Consider the following 17055-nt stretch of genomic DNA (forward strand, 5'->3'; position numbering starts at 1 on the left):
AACAGAGCATTGTGTTTTTTTATAATTGAATTTTCAGGCCTAGTAGTGGAAGCCATCTTATAGACGGAATCCATTACTAAGCCTGGGCTTAACGTTAGCCCCAAAATCAGCTAAGGCTAACCTCCAATTATTACCAGGTACCCACCGCCACAGGGGTGCCAGGAAGAGCCGGTTCTAACAGGCCCGGAGCATCAAAAATGGCACTCCTGGGCCTAGGCGGTAACAGGCTGGTGTTATTTAGGCTGGGGAGGGCCAGTAACAATGGTCCTCGCCCACCCTGGTAACGTCAGGCTTTTGCTGCTTGGTTGGTATCTTGCTAATACTAAAAATAGGGGGAACCCTATGCGTTTTTTTAAATAAATAAAAAAAACGTGTGTGGTTCCCCCATTTTCTCATTATTAGCCAGATACCAACCAAGCAGCAACAGCCTGACATTACTAGGGTGGGCGAGAACCATTGTTACTGTCTCTCCCCACCCTTAATTATGTCATCCTGTTACCACCTAGGCCCAGGATCACCATTTTTGACACTCCGGGCCTGTTGGTACCGGCTCTTCCCGACACCCCTGTGGCGGTGGGTACTGAAGTAATAATTGTGGGTTAGCGCTAACTGATTTTGGGGCTAACGCTAAGCCCCGGCTTAGTAATGGATTCTGTCTACAAGATGGCTTCAAATCTAAAAAACATAAAACATGAAAAAAAAATGTTTATAAAAAAAAAATTATGAAACTTCCCCCACAGCCCTCGTTAACTCTTTTATTGAAATAAAAAAAACACTGTTCATCATTGCAATCCGCCGAATCTGACATAGTCCTTCGCATTCACGTATCTAAAATGAGAAGAAAACAAAAACAATAAAACTACAATCTACAAAGCTCAAAAAGCTGGTCTGAAATTTTTTATGTAAACTTGACTCTCACCCCTTTGAAAATATCATGTAAAGTAGACAACATACGTGGACACGCCCACTTTTACAAATCTGACGTGAACAGTGTAAACCACAGCACAAAGCTGTTTGAAAATGTGGTCGATACTTTTTTTTTTTGCACAAAATTCTTTGAGAATCTCCCTCTCTGTGTACTTTATAAAGATTTATGATTTTACTATTGTGCAGAGTTTTGTTCGGCACACACTGCTGATCCGGCACTTCTAGCTATGTAAGCAGTGTACAGTGGGAAAATGCCACAGCTCTGTGAAGTGTGAGGTGGAGAAGGAGTGCACAGAAGAGCGAGGGGGGAGCGTTTCTATTGTGATAGCCTGGGGGAGTAGGGTATGGGGAGTGTAGATGTGCGGTGACTAAAGGGTGCTTGTTAACCCTTGCTATTTGTGACGCCAGGGTGAGGGCTCCTCAGTAATGCTTGTCCTACCGCCATCCTTCCCAAGAGCGATAGGGAGGAAGATAATAATGGAATGTCCACAACCGGAGAGTTTGCTGAAACAGTTGTAACTTTTACTGAAGATTTTATGCAAGCTTCATAACCGGAACAGTTGCTATACATGCAAGCTTTCTTTGGAGATTGACAAAGGTTGGGCAATTTAGAGTCTTTAGGATAATATGCGCTGTTCCACTGGATTTAGGGGATTTAGTTGCGGTCCAGTAGTCATGCTAGCTTTAGCGGGGGTAGTTTAGAACTCACGGTTTAAGTTCCGCTGAGGACGGTAGGTTTTCAGTCCTTGCGTGTCTTTGCAAGTTGTGCAGATCCGTCCTGCTAGTCCGACATCCACGAGAGAAGCAACCCAAGAGGGCGATAATTGGCTACAACTCCCTTATATGGGCAGGGGCTGGACTAGTGCTAATTGGTCCAATACTTGTGTCAATCACCATTACAAAGGATTATGGGTAACATGTGACCCAAGGACCTCCAAAGGATATTAACATAGTCACATGACCGAAGGTCCTGCGACGCTAAACAAGGTAAGTTCTATACATTATATTAAATATACATTATTACTAAATATGTACATGTATTAACAGCATAGAATTAGAGTAGAGGTGAGGCGACTAGGGGCTGTCCCACCTGGGGGACCCTACCTGAGCATAGTTACTCTGACTTTGGGGACCACCACACTAGGTACGGTATGCAATAGGTAACCGGGACACCACATTATATTTGCACAAAATTTGTCAAAGGTGTGCACAACTTTTGCAAATCTTGAGCAAGAGTGTAAATTAAACAAGCAGTTTGAAGGGGTAGATCTGTGTCTATAATAGACACCTAATGATAAATCTTCCTCAATGTCCTAAAAAAGTAACATGAAGCTGCCCTTACCTGGTGTCCAAAGGAGCAGCTAATCCTGGCACAGGTAAAATGTACAGAACATGTAATACCTTCCTGTACTGTAGGGGGCGCTACCAGACAGCCAGTCAGTGCATGCACTTTAGTAATTAGGTGTATCCCCATTCTGATTGGTCAGATCTTCCGGTGATTGACACGTTTCACAGATCTAGACTGTCTGTAGCATTGTATGTTGAGTCTGGTTTCAAGTTACAATGGTCCAGAAAATATCATTGTATACTGAAACTATGTATGTTGAGGCCATTGTAAGTTGAGAGATCACTGCATATAAATAACACAGGATCTACTGCCTTCCCCTCCCCGAGGAATGACCTCTGCACAGATAACTAATCTCTTTCATGTGAATAAGGTCTGGGCCAGCCACTTTTGTCTGTGTCCATAAAAATGTAATAAAATATGCAATTATTTTAAGAAACAAATGTTAAAAGTTCCAACTCACTTTTTGCTATTCATTTGTTAGATAAAAAATGTAAACAACAATTTTTTTTATATTGTCACATTTATAACAATCCAAACTATCCAAAACAACTTCTTACTTTAACCCCTTAAGGACCGAGTGTTTTTCCATTTTTTGCACTTTCGTTTTTTTCCTCCTAAAAAACTTAACCTTTCAATTTTGCACCTACAGACTGACATGGTGGCTTATTTTTTGCACCACCAATTCTACTTTGTAATGACATCAGTCTTTTTACCCAAAAATCTACTGCGAAACCACAAAAAAAAAAAAAAATTGTGCGACAAAATTGAAGAAAAACTCAAATTTGTAATTTTGGGGGCTACCGTTTCTACGCAGTACATTTTTCGGTAAAAATGACACATTATCTTTATTCTGTAGGTCCATACGATTAAAATGATACCCTACTTATATAGGTTTGATTTTGTCGTACTTCTGGAAAAAACATAACTACATGCACGAAAATCCATACGCTTAAAATTGTCCTCTTCTGACCCCTATGACTTTTTAACTTTTCTGCGTATGAGGTATGAGGGCTCATTTTTGTGCCGTTATCTGAAGTTTTTAGTGGTACCATTTTTGTATTGATCGGACTTTTTGATTGCTTTTTATTCATGGGTGTTTATTTTTCCCACTTATTTTTCCCACACTTTTAGTCCCCTTAGGGGACTTTTAGGAAGAATCATTAGATGCTTCATACAGATCAATGTGGTTTCATAGAACCACATTGATATGTGTGCTGTGCGCTCGATTGATGAAGCTGGCATAGAACATGAGGTAAGCCCTCTAGCTACCTCAGCAGTGGTCATCAGTTGTGTAGCATCTGGTATCCATTGTTTCTGGATGCTGGACAGGGGAAGGCAGCAAGCTGCCTTCCCCTGTCCAGTGCTTTCCGCTTGCCCAACCATCCGGCGTCCAAATTAAGATGTCGGATGATTGTGAACTCTCCCATTCAAATGTATGGGAACAATTATACCAGCATGCTGAAGGGAAACTATGCCAGACAATGGATATATGTGAAGGGGGCCTAACTGACCAATATAACATGGATGCCATACAATATATTGTCCAAGGTAATCCTGGCTCAGTTATTCTGACATGATACTCAACTTTTTATGTAGATAACATATAAATTGTAAAGCAGCATTCAAAAATGAACATACTCTTTACAGAAATGAACGTGGGAATTGAAATAAAATTTTCTATACAAAATTACATTTTTTTTAAAAGGAAGCCCCAAAGCAGAGAGATTAAAAGCGGGATGGGTGCATGACAGGTAGAGACACCCCAGCTTGGTAAACGGTAATTCTAAGGGATGCTAGAGATGGTACCTGGCTTGTTGGTGGAAACTTTGCGAGCAGGGTCCCTAGAGAAGGAGTAAGTCTCTTAAGATGGTGCCCTTGGGTCAGATGACTTACTGCTAAGGGCAAAGTAGGAGACTCAACAGTAAGCAGATCGAGTTGTCTCCATGTCCCCCTTCTGCTGAGTTACTAGTGGTGGCAGGGAAAAATTTCTGGGGGTAGATATATATCATCTGTACTCAGTGATTCATACTCGTGCTTGTGGCTGCCACCGTTGCATACCCACCTGTGAGAATTACAATAACCTTAGCAAAGGGGTCAGAGGTGTGCAATTAACCGCGACCTGAGGGCACGCCTTTAGTGGGCATACCTTGTAGATGGATGAAATAATTTAAGGGAGGGATGGGCAGGTTCCGCAAAATGTCACTTAGGCCCCACCTTCAGGTACCGGGGGCGTTATATATACTCACGCCCCCTGCCCTAACTCCTGTAAACTCTGCCCAGAGGTGGAGGGGTGTTTAATACTTACATCCCCCACACAAATACAGCCTTAACAGGCTTAACACATATGGACTGGAGTGCAGCATCTACCAAATCCACGGGCCTGAGCCCAGGGTAAATAAACCCTATTAAACGCCCACCCCTAAAACTTAATTTTTATTTTGGTATTAAAAATCAGAGTGTGAACTTAAAAACGTTCTGACGTTGGTAGAATTATATACTGTTAGCCAACTTGCTGTTCTAGTCACTGGTGAATCTGCAGTATCCACCTTTCAGTCTCCAAACACCAGGATTAGTGATTAAAAACAGTATGTGGGCCCCCCTCTACATGTTTCGTTGTGTCCGCAACATCATCAGGAGGGATATTTCTACCAATGTCAGAACCTTTGTTTTTAAAGGGGTACTCCACTGGAAAACATTTTCTTTTAAATCAACTGGTGCCAGAAAGTTAAACAGATTTGTAAATTAAGAAAAAAGTGGTAGAGAAAAGGGGAGCCCACACCTCAAGGGCAATAATATTGTATATTAAATTATATTACAATTGGATGAGACCGTTCTTCAATTAATAAAGATTATAAGATTTATTAAAATTTAATAAAATATCAAATACATATAAAGTCCCCTCAAAGTCCATAATAGTGTCAGCTATTAGCTACTGAGGAAGGGGTCGAACTATTCGTCTTGAGTACCCTGAAACGCATCTAGCCCAGTGCCAAAAAGTGCCAACTATTATGGACTTTGAGCCACGACCAGTCCCAGTTTCACTATTGAGTGACCCGATACCACCTCTGGGATCTGTCTATCAGTTTTGGGAATATAACCCACAGCGAGATCCACACATCGCTTTTGGAAATAACTTGCAGAATCTCCTGCCACTCCCGGACTCCCTGTATTTGCTCCTATTGCAGATTCTGATGTCAGACGCCTCTTAAAGGAGGGAACACCATCAGTTTGCCCGCATAGATCCTTGGAGCAACCGCACGGTTGTTACGCCTAGCGCTCCGGGTCCCCGCTCCTCCCCGGAGCGCTTACGGCGTCTCTCTCTCCGCAGCGCCCCGGTCGGTCCCGCTGACCGGGAGCGCTGCACTGTCATGGCCGTCGGGGATGCGATTCGCACAGCGGGACGTGCCTGCTCGCGAATCGCATCCCAGGTCACTTACCCGTCCCGGTCCCCTGCTGTCATGTGCTGGCGCGCGCGGCTCCGCTCTCTAGGGCGCGCGCGCGCCAGCTCCCTGAGACTTAAAGGGCCAGTGCACCAATGATTGGTGCCTGGCCCAATTAGCTTAATTGGCTTCCACCTGCTCCCAGACTATATCTGATCACTGCCCCTGCACTCCCCTGCCGGATCTTGTTGCCTTAGAGCCTAGTGAAAGCGTTACTGTGTTTGTCCATACTGTGTACTTGACCTCCTGCTATTGCCTTATTGACTACGATTCTTGCTGCCTGCCCCGACCTTCTGCTACGTCCGACCTTGCTTTTGTCTACTCCCTTGTACCGCGCCTATCTTCAGCAGTCAGAGAGGTTGAGCCGTTGCTAGTGGATACGACCTGGTCACTACCGCCGCAGCAAGACCATCCCGCTTTGCGGCGGGCTCTGGTGAACACCAGTAGTGACTTAGAACCGGTCCACTAGCACGGTCCACGCCAATCCCTCTCTGGCACAGAGGATCCACCTCCTGCCAGCCGGCATCGTGACAGTAGATCCGGCCATGGATCCCGCTGAGGTTCCCCTGCCAGTTGCCTCTGACCTCACTACGCTGGTCGCCCAGCAAGCTCGACAGATCGCCCAACAAGAGCACCAGCTGTCGTACTTGACCACCATGACTCAGCAACTTCAGTCGCAGCTACAGCAGCTTCAGTCTCAGCTACAGCAATTTCAGTCACAGCTACAGCAGCAACAACCTTCTCCTCCGCCAGCTCCTGCACCTCTTCCGCAGCGAGTGGCCACTCCTCGCCTCCGCTTGTCCCTGCCGGACAAATTTGATGGGGACTCTAAGTTTTGCCGTGGCTTTCTTTCACAATGTTCCCTGCACTTGGAGATGATGTCGGACCAGTTTCCTACTGAAAGGTCTAAGGTGGCTTTCGTAGTCAGTCTTCTGTCTGGGAAAGCTCTGTCATGGGCCACACCGCTCTGGGACCGCGATGACCCCGTCACTGCCTCTGTACACTCCTTCTTCTCGGAAATTCGAAGTGTCTTTGAGGAACCTGCCCGAGCCTCTTCTGCTGAGACTGCCCTGCTGAACCTGGTCCAGGGTAATTCTTCCGTTGGCGAGTACGCCATACAATTCCGTACTCTTGCTTCTGAACTATCCTGGAATAATGAGGCCCTCTGCGCGACCTTTAAAAAAGGCCTATCCAGCAACATTAAAGATGTTCTGGCGGCACGAGAAATTCCTGCTAACCTGCATGAACTCATTCATCTAGCCACTCGCATTGACATGCGTTTTTCTGAGAGACATCAAGAGCTCCGCCAGGAAAAAGACTTAGATCTCTGGGCACCTCTCCCACAGTCTCCGTTGCAATCTACGCCTAGGCCTCCCGCCGAGGAGGCCATGCAAGTGGATCGGTCTCGCCTGACCCAGGAGGAGAGGAATCGCCGTAGGGAAGAAAATCTTTGTCTGTACTGTGCCAGTACCGAACATTTCTTGGTGGATTGCCCTATCCGTCCTCCACGTCTGGGAAACGCACGCTCGCACCCAGCTCTCGTGGGTGTGGCATCTCTTGATTCTAAGTCGGCTTCTCCAAGTCTCACGGTGCCCGTGCGGATTTCTCCTTCAGCCAACTCCTCCCTCTCAGCCGTGGCCTGCCTGGACTCTGGTGCCTCTGGGAATTTTATTCGGGATTCCTTGGTGAATAAATTCCGCATCCCGGTGACCCGTCTCGTCAAGCCACTCTACATTTCCGCGGTCAACGGAGTCAGGTTGGATTGCACCGTGCGTTACCGCACGGAGCCCCTCCTAATGTGCATCGGACCTCATCACGAAAAAATTGAGTTTTTGGTCCTCTCCAATTGCACTTCCGAAATTCTCCTTGGACTACCCTGGCTTCAACACCATTCAAGAGCTGGGGTACCTCTTGTTTCAAGGACTGCCTTAAACCGGTTCCCAGTACTCCCTGCCGTGACCCTGTGGTTCCCCCTGTATCCGGTCTCCCTAAGGTCTTTATGGACTCTGCCTGCCATAAGAAGTGCCTCTCCCCCCCTCCCAGTCCAGTCAGACAAGCCTCGGTGCCTCCTCATGGCCCCCGTCCTGGTGTCACACTGCCCCGTGCCAGGCCTCGCCCTCTGCCCTCCCTCCCCATTCCCACTCCTGCAGTACTGCCTGCCGTTGAGGAAACCCTCCATTCTTTCCCGGTGTCCTCATCCCAGGGGAGGCAGTTACCGGACAAAGAGAAGGGGAGACCTAAGGGGGGGGGGTACTGTTACGCCTAGCGCTCCGGGTCCCCGCTCCTCCCCGGAGCGCTTACGGCGTCTCTCTCTCCGCAGCGCCCCGGTCGGTCCCGCTGACCGGGAGCGCTGCACTGTCATGGCCGTCGGGGATGCGATTCGCACAGCGGGACGCGCCCGCTCGCGCATCGCATCCCAGGTCACTTACCCGTCCCGGTCCCCTGCTGTCATGTGCTGGCGCGCGCGGCTCCGCTCTCTAGGGCGCGCGCGCGCCAGCTCCCTGAGACTTAAAGGGCCAGTGCACCAATGATTGGTGCCTGGCCCAATTAGCTTAATTGGCTTCCACCTGCTCCCAGACTATATCTGATCACTGCCCCTGCACTCCCCTGCCGGATCTTGTTGCCTTAGAGCCTAGTGAAAGCGTTACTGTGTTTGCCCATACTGTGTACTTGACCTCCTGCTATTGCCTTATTGACTACGATTCTTGCTGCCTGCCCCGACCTTCTGCTACGTCCGACCTTGCTTTTGTCTACTCCCTTGTACCGCGCCTATCTTCAGCAGTCAGAGAGGTTGAGCCGTTGCTAGTGGATACGACCTGGTCACTACCGCCGCAGCAAGACCATCCCGCTTTGCGGCGGGCTCTGGTGAACACCAGTAGTGACTTAGAACCGGTCCACTAGCACGGTCCACGCCAATCCCTCTCTGGCACAGAGGATCCACCTCCTGCCAGCCGGCATCGTGACAACGGTAAACTCCGGGTCCACCCGTACACCAAGCGAGAGGAGACCGCAAAACTAACTGGTAATATAATTCTATTTCTCCTACCACTGGCCTACTTATGATTTTATCTGGACATTTCCACCTAATATTACATCCCACTGTTGGACTGAAAATCAGCACATTTCCAGATCAGATTACCAACAGTGCCGGATTATTGGTCACATTGTCAGACTATTTGGCAGCCATTACTTCTAACATATTGCCATTGCATTTTATGCTATTGATGTAATTATTCCTCCCCCAAGGGCCCTGTGAGGGGAATTTATATGTATTTGATATTTTATTACATCTTAATAAATCTTATAATCTTTATTAATTGAAGCACGGTCTCCGCCAATTGTAATATAATTTAATATACAATATCATTGCCCTTGAGGTGTGGGCTCCCCTTTTCTCTACCACTTTTTTCTAAATGTATACATCTGGGGTATAGGTGTACTGCCCAATCCACCTTGGTCAGTGCAAAATTGTGAGCTGCACCATTGCTTTATATTTTTTCTTTAGATTTGTAAATTACTTCTATTAAAAAATCCCAATCCTTTCAGCACTTATCAGCTACTGTATATTACAGAGGAAGTTTTTTTCTTTTTTTAATTTCCTTTCTCTCTGACAACATGCTGTCTGTTGACATCTCTGTTAATTTTAGGAATTGTCTGGTGCAGGAGCAAATCCCCATAGCAAACCTATCCTGCTCTGGACAGTTCCTAAAATGGACAGAGGTGTCAGCAGAGAGCATCTTGTCAGACAGAAAGGAAATTCAAAAAGAAAATAACTTTCTCTGTAGTATACATCACAAAAAAAGTACTGGAAGGATTGGGATTTTTTTTTTTTTATTGAAGTAATTTACAAATCTGACTTGTAGAAGAATGTGAAATGAGCGGCACTCACCACTTCCAGGTAGCGACAAACTTCTTTATTTCTTAAAGTGCAGTTAGGACATAAAGGTGCAGGAAGACAAGAACGCCGGATAATCCGGTAGACTGGTAACCATCTCGTCCACTGAGGGCTCTCCAGGTAAATACCTGTGAGGCTCCACCCGTGGGCGGTCATTTCTGTGATTACATATAAGTGCAAGATTACAAAACATAAAAAAATGTTTAAAAACAGAAATAAACCAGGATTAGCAACACTGTGGCAATCATATATACTTAAATCAAGTTTGTCGTTCAAGCCGTTCTTACGCATTATACATCGGGCCTCGGCTTGAACTAGCAACTTGCGTCTGTCAGAATCGTCTATGCTGTCAATTCTTTCTATACCAAAGAATCTTAAAGATTTTGGGTCACCCGCATGAATATTGAGCACATGATTTAGTATGTTCCGGATGGTAACTTGAGTAATGAAGTAGGGAATTCCCTGCTGTAACTTTTCTGAATCCGGATGTAGTTAGTCCCCCCTCATTAAGGGTGACTAACACATCCAGGAATTCAAGTTGGATGGGACTAGTTTTGAAAGTAAAGCTGAGATTCATGTCATTAACTATGTTGAGAAACTGGACGAAATTTTCAAAGTCATCTTCAGTACTGGACCACATAATGAAGATGTCGTCCACAAAGCGGACGTATCCCCCTATGTGGGCCAGGAATGGATTAATTTCCGAGAAGACAAATGTCTTCTCGAAACAGGCTACAAACAGATTGGCGAGAGTCCAAGCTACCAGAGTACCCATAGCCACTCCGCCAATCTGTTTACAAGAAGGCATTATTCTCTAGAACAAAACGCAAAGCATCACATATGAAATCAATGCATTGACTGCTTTTACCAGATTTGATTAATAATTTCCTAATCCACTGTACACTTAAGTTCTGATTAGACACACAGGTATAGGGCGCAACTCCAGCTGACACGCCGGCAACAGGATTTTAGGTGAGTATACACATGAATGTTCTGACTCACGGTTTAGTAGAAAATTTCTTTCTTGTTTATTCAAGTATATTCGGGTATTGTCTCGCAGGACATCAGGTTAGCAGCATAATATGCAAGCAGCAAAGGTGGATACAAGCTCCGTGCTCCCTTCAGTCATGGCCCAACGTTTCAGGGGCAAGCCCCCTTAGTGATGCGCTTGACTAAGGGGGCTTGCCCCTGAAACGTTGGGCCATGACTGAAGGGAGCACGGAGCTTGTATCCACCTTTGCTGCTTGCATATTATGCTGCTAACCTGATGTCCTGCGAGACAATACTCGAATATACTTGAATAAACAAGAAAGAAATTTTCTACTAAACCGTGAGTCAGAACATTCATGTGTATACTCACCTAAAATCCTGTTGCCGGCGTGTCAGCTGGAGTTGCGCCCTATACCTGTGTGTCTAATCATGAATCATTGAACAGAGAGGCTGGAGCTCTGTCGTATAGGAGTTGTATATACACTCTACACATTGAAATAACTCGGTTACTACTGTGTATACTATACACTTAAGTTCTGAGTAATATTTGTGTATAGGGACTCTAAGTCGATAGAGGCTAAAATACAACCCTCCTGCCATTTCATAGTGTTTAGAACAGATAGAAATTAGTATCATTAACTAATGCTGGGACATCTTTCAAAAGGGGGTCTCAAAAGATAATCTATCTATTTTGATAAGGGCTCGGTAATAGACCCCACCCCGGACACTATAGGGCGTCCTGGGGGGGGGGGGGGGGGGGAGGTTTCCATAGGATATTTTAGAGCTCTCAATTCATCTACAACTTTAATCTGAAAAAGATCTAGATTGCTTCCAGGATCTCAGCTTTACTTTCAAAACTAGTCCCATCCAACTTGAATTCCTGGATGTGTTAGTCACCCTAAATGAGGGGGGACTATCTACATCCGGATTCAGAAAAGTTACAGCAGGGAATTCCCTACTTCATTACTCAAGTTACCATCCGGAACATACTAAATCTGCTATCTCCTATGGGCAGCTACTCAGATTAAAACGCATTAATAGCTCTGAAGAGAGCTTTAAGTTGCAAGCACAAGATTTACTTACTAGGTTGGAAGACAGGGGCTACCCGAACCCAGTCTTGGACAGAGCTTTCAAAAGGGCATCAAGCCAAAATAGAAACGCTTTGCTATGTAGATCTGGATCGAGAAGGGAGAGACCAAATCGCTTCTCTTTTTCTTTTAGATTCAGTTCCATGAGCACAGCAATAAAAAAGGCCATATCCAAGTACTGGTATTTAATTCAAAAAGACCCTGTTCTGTCTAATTACAGTAAAGAAATGCCCCTAGTTACTTTTAAGCGTGCTAAGAATTTGAGAGATGTACTTACCAGAAGCAAATTCTCTTCAAACAAACAAGACCCGAACTGGTTAAAATCTAGTGGCCCTAAGAGCAATTACAAGTGCGGGTCCTGCAAATGGTGTCCCTCATTGATCTGCGACAAGATTGTTAGAATCGGAGGCATAGATATTAAATGTAGGGATCTTTTTTGTTGTAAGACGAAGTTTGTGGTGTATGGTCTGGTGTGCGATTGTGGCCGATTTTACATCAGCTGCACTACCAGACCAATGCACCACAGATTTCGGGAACACCTATATTCTTTAAAATCCAAAAAAGGCTCACCAAGAGTGATCGATCATGTGCTCAATACTCATGCGGATGACCCAAAATCTTTAAGATTCTTCGGTATAGAAAGAATTGACAGCATAGACGGTTCTGACAGACGCAAGTTGCTAGTTCAAGCCGAGGCCCGATGGATAATGCGTACGAACGCACAAGGGGATCTCGACTTGAACGACAAACTTGATTTAAGTATATTTCTCTGATTATATGATTGCCACGGTGTTGCTAATCCTGGTTTATTTCTGTTTTTAAAAGTTTTTTTATGTTTTGTAATCTTGCACTTGCACTTATATGTAATCACAGAAATGACCGCCCACGGGTGGAGCCTCACAGGTATTTACCTGGAGAGCCCTCAGTGGACGAGATGGTCTGACGAAGTGCGGAAGCACGGTACGGCTGTGACCAGTCTACCGGATTATCCGGCGTTCCTGTCTCCCTGCACCTTTATGTCCTAACTGCACTTTAAGAAATAAAGAAGTTTGTCGCTACCTGGACGTGGTGAGTGCCGCTCATTTCACATTCTTTTACACGTCTGATTTATGACTCTGTCCAAGCTGAGCACCCCACCAGAAGTAACGCTTGTACACACCTGTTTCTGCTAAGAGCGTTTTTTTTTTGGCTGTATGGCTGGCTGTGCCGAACGCTGTCTCTTATTGCAAGCATTAATTTACAAATCTGTTTAACTTTCTGGCACCAGTTGATTTAAAAGAAAATGTTTTCCAGTGGAGTACCCCTTTAAGGTCACACTCTGATTTTAATACCACAATAAAAGTGAAGTTTTAGGGATGGGCGATTAATAGGGTTTTTTTTTACCCCGGGCTCAGTCCCGTGAGTTTGGTAATTGCTCAATTGTCCCCTACTCACCTGGTGTTATGTAATTGGTATTTGAGTGTAGTATCTGGCACTAGACCACACATAATCTTAATATACAAGGCAAAGGTTATGTCCAGAGATTTGTCCTAAATGGTTCCTCCACAAAATGGACTAATGTCTTAATAGCATCCCCATGGAGTTTCTTCTGGCATCATTTCCATGTTACTTGTTTATAAAGCTATATAGAAATTGTACTTGAGAGTTTTTTTCTCCCGTTTACAGTTGATATCAATTAGTGTTGAGCGGCATAGGCCATATTCGAATTCGCGAATATTCGCAAATATATGGACGAATATTGGTCATATAGTCGCGAATATTCGCATATTCGTAATATTCCCGTTTTATTTTCGCAAATGCGAAAAATTCGCGTATGCAAAAATTAGCATATACAAAAATTAGCATAAGCGAAAATTCGCATATGCGAAAAGTAGCATATGCAAATGTTCACATATGCGAAAATTCGCACGCCAGGCTCACACAGTAGTATTAGAGCCTTCTTTACACCATACAAGCTGGAAGCAGAGAGGGGTGATCATTGTGATGTGTACTGTGAAAAAACCCCCCCCAAAAAAAACGAATATTCGTCATTACGAATATATAGTGCTATATTCGCAAAATTCGCGAATTCGCGAATATGCGATATTCGCGAATAATATTCGAATTGCGAATATTCGCGAGCAACACTAATATCAATCTGTTTAGTGTATTAGAGTCTACATAAAAGGTCTTATCCTATAGGGAGGCCATGGAGAATTGGGATCTCGTGTCAAGGTTCTATATCAACAGCTATCTGGATATTGACATACAGTATATGAGAAGGGCATTGTTTCAATAGAGAAAGGTATAATTTTGTTATTTTAGGAAATTTTTGACTCTTGGGGATAGGATGCTATGTACAAAAGTGTCATTTTTGTCTATGGGCTGAGTCTGGTATTGCAACTTATTCCCATCTGAATCAATGGGTCTTATCTACAATGGCAGACACAGACCAGGGACAAGAGTAACATAAAGCTGTCCATGTATTCTGAGCTTAAACTTATCCTTCGATTTGAATACAAATTTAGGGGATAAAAGTTATAGAAACACAGAATATGTCAGCAGATGAGAACAATTTGGCCTGTTGTTGTAGATATCTGGACTTGTAATAATCAGCTTCAGTGGTGTCTGCCTCTGGGGTAAGAGAATTCACAATACTCACAACACTTAAAGGGGTACTCCGCCCCTGATATCTTATCCACTATCCAAAGGATAGGGGATAAGATGTTAGATCGCCGCGGTCCCACTGCTGGGGATCCCGGGGATCGCCACTGCGACACCCCGCCATCATTACTGCACAGAGCGAGTTCACTCTGTGCATAATGACGGGCGATACAGGGGCCGGAGCAGCGTGACGTCAATGCTTTGCCCCTCATGACATCACGGCCCGTCCCCTTAATGCAAGTCTATGGCAGGGGGCGTGACGACCGCCACGCCCCCTCCCATAGACTTGTATTGACGGGGGCGGGCAGTGACGTCACGAGGGGCGGAGCCATGACGTAATGAGGCTCCGGCCCCTGTATTGCCCGTCATTACGTGCAGAGCGATCTCGCTCTGCGCAGTAATGATAGCGGGGTGCTGCAGCAGCGATCCCCGGGGTCCCCAGCAGCGGGACCCCGGCGATCTGACATCGTATCCCCTATGCTTTGGATAGGGGATAAGATGTCTAGGGGCGGAGTACCCGTTTAAAGAAATATTAGGCGACACATCAGTAGGTCAACAGTAGACTCTACTCTCCAGCATCCAGAATCAGAGTAAGTCCTTATCTGGAGAACAATAAGGGGTGGGTTTACAAAGCCACCCCCTCGAGTACAGTCTACAATCTACAACAGCAAGTTACAATGTGATGCCACAGTGACATAGCACATGTATATTTGCTATGGACCATCACCATATCTGCAGCTATGGCAACAGCCAACAATAATAGACAACGGTAAATCGCACAATATGAAGCTCATCATAAAGACAATGGGACAAATCATTAAAGGGGTTCTCCACCATAAGGTGATTTTAGTATGTACCTGACAGGCAGTAATGGACATGCTTAGGAAGGATCAGCACTTGTCTTGGGGCTAAACGGCTATGCTGTGAGATTACCATAACACTGTGGTTGGCTGTTTGTGTACTGGTATTTCCTGTTTGATTTTTTGCATCCAAATCCCATAATTCCATTTTCCTCCCTCCCACACATCAGCTACCCCACCCATTTAAACATAAATGAGCGGCATCCATTCAAAAGACCTGTGGTTTTCATTCAGGGTGCCTACAGATGTTGTATTAGTTGCAGATTGATCTCTCTCCCACCAAGCGATCCCTCCACCCATTGAAGCAGATAGCTTTTTGTTGCCTCATACATATCAACAAGCTGCCTTAACTTCATGAACCGTATCACAGGAGGCAGGAATAATTTTTCAGCGCAATTCTGTGTATTTTTTCCACAAGAAATCATCTGCTGCTTTTACTGTCTGTAGACGGTATAATAACCAGCAGTTCACTCCATTCTTAATACTCTGTGACAGAGTGCAATATATATATTTTTTGTGGTGCTGCACTGTTGTGTCCTGCTGCTATGCAAAAAAAAGTTTTTTCAGCGGACTGTAGTGCATTTTTCTGCCCTCATACGTGCATACCACATACCTACATCAAAGCAGTCTACTATTTAGTATCTGTAAATCTGTAACAAGTCTAGATACTGGGAAAGTTAAGGCAAAAGTATTCACCAGCTAGTGTTTTACAAAAATACGTTTCCAAGTGTACTGTAGCGTATTCTTTTGCCCTCATACGTGCATACCAGATACCTACATCTAAGTAGTGTACCATATTGTACCTGTTAATCTGTCAAGGGCCTATATACTGTGAAAGTCCAAGCAATAGTACTCACCGGCTGGTGTTTTACAAAAACTTACAGAGTTTTTAGGCTCATTGCAGCGCATTTTTCTGCCCTCATAAGTGCATACCACATACCTACATCAAAGCAGTCTACTATTTTGTATCTGTAAATCTGTGACAAGTCTAGATACTGGGAAAGTCCAGGCAAAAGTAATCACCGGCTGGTGTTTTTTTACGAAAATATGTTTTCCAAGTGTACTGTAGCGCATTTTTTTTGCCCTCATACATGCATACCACATGCCTACATCTAAGTAGTGCACTTTTTTGTACCTGTTAATCTGTAACAAGCCTACATACAGTGAAAGGCCAGGCAAAACTAATCACTGGCTGTTGTTTTATGAAATATGTTTTCCAAGTGTACTGTAGCACATTTTTTTGCCCTCATACATGCAAACCACATACCTATATCTAAGTAGTGCACTTTTTTGTACCTGTTTATCTGAAACAAGCCTACATACAGTGAAAGGCAGGAGGTGGTGACAGTGCTCAGGGGGCAGTGCTAGAGCTCAGAGACAAAATTCAGTCAAGCCTCCTGAGAAAGCAGAGGATGAGAAATCATCCTAGAAGGAAGGAGCTGATGATTTGCAGTGACAACATTGCACTGAAAATGAGAGGACTACACAACTTTCTGTCATGGGTATTTCAATCAAAAGCAAGCTGAATCCAGTATAATTTGTTATAATAGTATAAAAGTAAGTTATATATCTTGGGGGAATCATTTTATTTACATACAATTTAGGATACTAGAATACCCCTTTAACGATTACAATTTTTCATATGAATACATCTATATTGTCCTTTTTCTGAACTCACTTTGAAGTAGAAATTAAATATTTTACCCCTCCAATATTCTTTAGTTACAGAATGAGATATCAGTTGCTAAAATATGCTTTTGCCGAAAAGTTAAAGTAAAACAAGATGTTTCTATGGTAACAAGAAGAGAATTCTCCACTCCACTTCCATAAAAAAAGACCGATTCCCAGTGTACGCGCACACCGC

Source organism: Hyla sarda, chromosome 5, assembly GCF_029499605.1.
Source record: "Hyla sarda isolate aHylSar1 chromosome 5, aHylSar1.hap1, whole genome shotgun sequence".
NCBI classification, from domain to species: domain Eukaryota; kingdom Metazoa; phylum Chordata; class Amphibia; order Anura; family Hylidae; genus Hyla; species Hyla sarda.